At 49.0% G+C, this 5,632-nt stretch overlaps 1 non-coding gene across 1 annotated transcript; it reads left to right on the forward strand.

Annotated features, from left to right (window-relative positions):
• Positions 1-3,830: 3,830 nt before the first annotated feature.
• TRNAT-UGU lies at positions 3,831-3,904 on the forward strand. Its single transcript has one exon. It is a non-coding gene; the product is annotated as a tRNA-Thr (tRNA).
• Positions 3,905-5,632: the final 1,728 nt, after the last annotated feature.

Consider the following 5,632-nt stretch of genomic DNA (forward strand, 5'->3'; position numbering starts at 1 on the left):
GGTGACAGCCAGGCTCACTGAGCTTGTTAACCCTTTACAGGCAAAAGAGACATGAAGTACTCCTGTTCTATTAACCCTTAACTATCTGTTTGACACCTTTTAGTGATTTTACTAGAAAACAACCGTCCCTGTTTAGAAGGTAAGAGCTTCCTCAAGATTTGAAACCTGTTCAGTCTGATCCATCAGGTGACAGTTGAATTCTAGGCATGGAAAACACGAGCTTAAGGAGGCAGAATTTTATTCTGCACCTGGGATTTTGTCCCTCAGAATCACTGGGGACATTAGGGTTTGTCCTTTTTGTTTCACCTTTTCCTCCATCCATGCCTTCCTCCTTTCTCTTTGTCTCTTGCTTCTTTTGTCCTTTCACCTGTTCCCCTCCCAACACCAAGAGTGAGGTGTGTGTGTGTGTGTGTGTTTGTGTGTTGTGGGGGAGTGCTCTGCAGCTTCCACTGTGGGACGTCCACCCAAAAATGTGGGGCTGAAATAGTGCTCGGGCAGTGATCCCCACCGGTGACCTGGGCCATCCTTTGAGCTCTCTGGTGAGAACCCTCGGCCTCCGTCCTCAGTCTCTACCCTGACTGGCTGAGCAGGGGGTTATTGACAGGGAGGAGACTCAAGTCCTTGTTCTCTTTTAAGACCAAGTAAATAAGTCATAACCACTTATATGTTTGATGAATTTTGCTGCTTCTCTGCATTAATGGTCTCTGAGCAGTTCATGATTCTCTCTAACATTGCAGTTCTCCTAAAATACTTGCTGAATAATTACTATGCACTGTTGTTGGTATGCAGCTCATTCGAGAACACTTTATTCAGGTCGTTCAATGTCTGAAATTCAAGATCTGATGGTTAGTTTGTGAATCAGGGGTCCTATTCCCTCTTGGGTCCTATTCCTAACTCTGCCAGTGACTGGCTGTGTGACCTAAGACAAGTCAATTCTCCTTTCTCAGCCTTAGATTCTCCCTCTTTCAAGTAGGGATAATAATGATCCGCTCCTACCTACCTCACGGTGGGTGAAGTGCGGGGATCCATTGGAGAGTGTCACTAGTGTAACCCTTCTGCCCCTCTGAGTTGGCAGCAACAAGGGCCGGGTTCAGTATCCAGGGGTTCAGTTTCAATAACACAATGCATAACCGGCTCGAGCCCCCACCCAGTGACCTGGGACAATTACATACCACCCCACCCGGGCGCCTCTAGGAGGCAATACTTCCCCACTCGCAAGCACGGAGTCCGAGTGTAGCAAAATCCTTTTAATAAAGGAGAGAAACAATGCAGGATCCCATTGGAGAAACACCACAAACAGGATAACACAAACCATGAGCAAAAAACCCCACCTCAAAGTACATTTGGCAATGTCTAAAGTCCAAATCACCACAGAGTTCAAAAGTTCATCTGCAGGGTTCTCCCCCACCCCCAGCCTGGGTGGAAATGGGGGGGCACACAGGGTGTAAAAGGGGCACCTTACGTGGGCCGAGGCCGACTGCCCCACCTCTCCGTGGAGATCTGCTGCAGCCTTCACCACGATCAGCTCTGCTCTGCTCCTCCAGCCATCCCCGCAAACTGCTCTGCTCCACTTGCTGTTCCACAAGCCGCTCCAACCGTTCCACACACTGCTCCGCTCCACCATATGCTCCACTCTACCAGCCGTCCCATGAACTACTCCAGCTGTCCCCACACATTGCTCAGTTCTTCTCTGCTGCACTAGGCCACTCCAACCATCCTGCAAACTGCTCTGCCAGCCACTTAGCAATATATCTCTTAAGCTCCCCCACTAGTTAACACAGCACTCAGTGATCTCAGCTCTTACTGATTTCAGCTTGTAGTAGTGGAGCCCCAGTGCTGGTCCAAAGTGAATTCAGCTCAGCAGCCTCTAGCTAGGTTCCAGAGAGAAGGAGGTGCAATTGGTATGCCAGGCACTCAAAGGTGCCCCATACCATCAGGTACACATACCTATCCCCAACCTCTCTCAATTCACTGGGTTTTGGCATCCATGTCCCTTGTCTAGCGAGTGCTACTTAATTGATGTTGAGACTTTCTGTCATAAAGCAGTCTCATAGTTCCTCATTCACGTAATCAGGGTGACAACACTTTATTCCTCCTGCCCCAGTAATGAAGAAATTGGGGATCTTAGAGCTGTCAAAATAACCATCTCAGGCTGCCATGGGCTATGCTAGGCAGGGTGGGTGTGCCAATGCAAACACCTGAAATTCCTTTCCACACTCCCTGAAATTCTTTCCACACTCCCCATAGTTCACCACCAGATGTCAGGGTAGATCTCATCCTGACTCTGCTTACATCCTCCCCCCAGTCGAGAATTTGTCGTCCCGACAAATCACATTCCCTACTATACCAACTCACTGGTCCCCTCCAAAGGGCCTCAGATAGCCCACTTCAGCTTCCACAAACCTGTGTGCTAAATGTATTGGCTCTTCACTAGTCACCCCAGGAGCATCATAAGTTAACCGTTTCACTGGTCTTATTACCCTGTCTCGCCTATTGAGAATCCCTGTTGATGTGATAGGGGGGACATCCTCTTGAGTGACGGATGGAGAGGTTTCCCGTGAGGTCCCCTCAGATACTGGCATAGGCCCCTGCATTTCTAGTTCTAACAGTGGAGGGTCAAAGGTGCTCAGGACATCCTCCATCTGTATGTCGCCACTGTCCAATAACCTGTGTATGTCATCACACAGGGGTCCCACCAGTGGCTCAGGAGTATCAGGAATGGGCCTAAATACTTCTGCCATGGGGTTTAGGGTGGAAGAGGAGGTGCTCTCTTTTGATTCAGCTTATCGAGACTGAAATCTTGTCTTCACCTCCAAAGTGCCTGGGCAGGGGCAGAACATTAGCACAGCAAGGGAGGGGTGTGGCAGTGACATCACAAAGGCCTCTTGCAGGACCTCAGACTATTGGTCAAAGGTGGTGGGGAGGTGATGACCCCACAGAAAGATGCTGACGTCAGCCAGGCAGGACAGGGGCGAGGAGCCAGGGAAACCTCAGAGACCCCTGTGGCTTTGCTTCAGCAAGTCTCCTTCTCCAGGTCACTCTCTGAGGACTGAGAAAGTATTTGGGTTCATGTATGTGAGCGCCAGGAGGAACCTCTTTCCAGGTTTCTCCTTCCCTTTTCCTGATTTTAATAGAAAACAGCTGTCCCTGTTTAGAAGGTAAGAGCCTCCTCGAGGGAAAGGATGTCCTGGGCGTGTCACAGTTCGGATGCCAGTGCCCCCCCACACACACACTGTAAGGAAACTCCCGCCACCCTGCTCTGTGTTCGCAGTGTGGGAGAGAGCAGCATTCCACAGCAGTGATTTGCTCCTGGCTGCCAGAGCAGAGCAGCAGGCTCAGCTGTCAGAACTTCCCAGAGCAATGAAAGGGGAGGGGCCCATGGCTCTGTAGCAGGAATGCAGGGTAGGCGAGTTCACGGCGGGCATTGCCGGATATGGAGGAGGCCAGTTATGGTGATATAATGAACGGCAGCATCTGCTCAGTCACTTTAAGTTTGCTGCAAAAGCTCTAGACCTCTCATTGGAGTTGTTTTATTTTGTCAGCAAAACAGGGCAGTTTTGTTGCCAGACGTGGCATTTCAGTGTGTACACCAGCCACAAGCTGCCGACCGAGGTAGCCTAGTGTGTTTTTTACACACTTGAGCAATATAATTCTACTGAAACAACTTTGTAGTGCAGACCTGGTCAAAGATTCACTCACACACAACTTGTAAGGACAACGTCACCTGCTCCTCTGCTTTGCAGAATCCAAACACAAACAAAGCTTGTCAGGCCCTGGTGACGATGGCAGGGAGTCAGGTGTAGGCCGACACGGGGTTTTAGCCATCCACAGGCACCATGGCTTAGCTGGCTAAAGCATATGTTTTGTAAACAGGAGATCCTGGGTTCAACTCCCAGTGGTGCCTTGTTGACTGGTTGTTCGGGCACCTGTTTTTGGCTACTGTCAGAAGACAGGATTCAGAGCTAAATGGGCCTTTGGTCTAGCCCAGTATGGTTTTTCTTATGGTTTAAATAACACTCACAGGCACTGATAATAGAGTTACTGAAAGTTTGGGAATTAGGAGCGGGTAGGTCAGTGGCCCAGTCCCCACACAGATGACACTCTCCCTCTGGGACAGGGGCAGGTCTGAGCTCTCACCCAAATGCTCCTTGTGGCTGCCAGAATCTGTGAGCAGCTTGTTTAGTTTACGCCAAAGGTTGAGTCCTGCTTTGTGCATCGTGTGTGAGAATGAAAATCCTAAATTGTCTTTTGAAATAACGAATGCAGCAGGACGTGTTATTGTCCCTACCCCAAAGCAGACAGACCAATGGAGAAATGCCGTCGAGTCCAAGGTAATACTCCACTGCCATTTTACCTTTTTTGCTTGCTAAACTCCTTCGATCTGCCCAGCCCAGGCTGTCCTCTGCCTCAGCTGCTGCTCCCAGCCTGCTTTAGAGTCAAGCATGCAGGGGCCCCAGGGTAACAAGCTGGGACAGGGCAGGAGCCTGGGTTGGGCTGGGAACATGCTGGGAGTTCTGGTTCCCTGAGAACTGGCCCGGCTCCCTTCTCAACAGCGAACAAATCAATTCCACGTCCCCTCCCCAGAAAAATCAGTGTGGAGCCAAGAGCATCAGGGGACGATTCCCTCTAGTTCCCACCGAGGCAGGAGAGAACCCAGAGTGTTTCTAGCAAAGCTTTTGGAACTGATGTGGGGAAACCAGCCTTTAATAACAGGCAGTTCCAGTTTAAGCTAAGTGTTTTTAATAATTTCTACAACATTAAAAAACCCTTCAATCGTAGTGTCACCATCCATAAAATTGTTTCAGCCTTATAGGTTCCTAAGTGCACAACTAAACATCTCTTCAAATCCAAGGGAGTGGAGATCAGTCAGTGTTCAGAGTCATCCCACATAAAAGAACCATGTTGTCATACACACTGGCCCCATCATGTGGCCATCGCCTTTCCCTCCTCTCTGTTAAAAGTTTTAGTATTTTGCACAGAAACTTTCTTCCCTCAGGAGAGACCTGGGAACCAGGGCTGCCAGCCAGACAAACACCTTTAAGAGGAGGCGTCATCTGTCAAAAAATGATCTCCTTCCTTCAGTTCAGTGATACCCTGAAATGTTACTTATCCCAGCAGAGCCGGAGGATTGAAAGCAGCTACATCAAGCCCCTGTGTAGCTCACAGGAATGAACACAAACACTCCCTTGTATCTGAAGAGATGTTTAGTTTTACCCTTGGTAAACCAGAAGACTAAAGGGAAAGGTGGTAGTGGTGTCAGATATAAAGAGTGAAACATGAAACAATCATCATAGTTATGTCCATAGTGATTGCAAAATCTTTCTATATTCTTCTTATTATCATCAATGTATTATTTTCTCTGGCATCTAGACATTGACTAGACCTTGACCAAGAAATTTGGATCTTGATAAAATAATCGACTACCCCTGGTTAAGGCAATGGACTTGACACCCACTCGGGCAGTGATTAGCTGCCAAAATCTTAACAATCGGTTCCCTATAAAAAGTTCTGATTTAAGGGGGGGGAGTGGAGGAGGGGTTGGCGGAGTGGAGACATACACGTGGGGCTGGGAGCCCCTGCAGGGCTTGGGGCAAATTACCCCACTTGTCCCCGGCAACCCTAGATCTTGCAG

This window comes from Gopherus evgoodei, unplaced genomic scaffold (genome assembly GCF_007399415.2).
Source record: "Gopherus evgoodei ecotype Sinaloan lineage unplaced genomic scaffold, rGopEvg1_v1.p scaffold_110_arrow_ctg1, whole genome shotgun sequence".
In the NCBI taxonomy this organism is placed as follows: domain Eukaryota; kingdom Metazoa; phylum Chordata; order Testudines; family Testudinidae; genus Gopherus; species Gopherus evgoodei.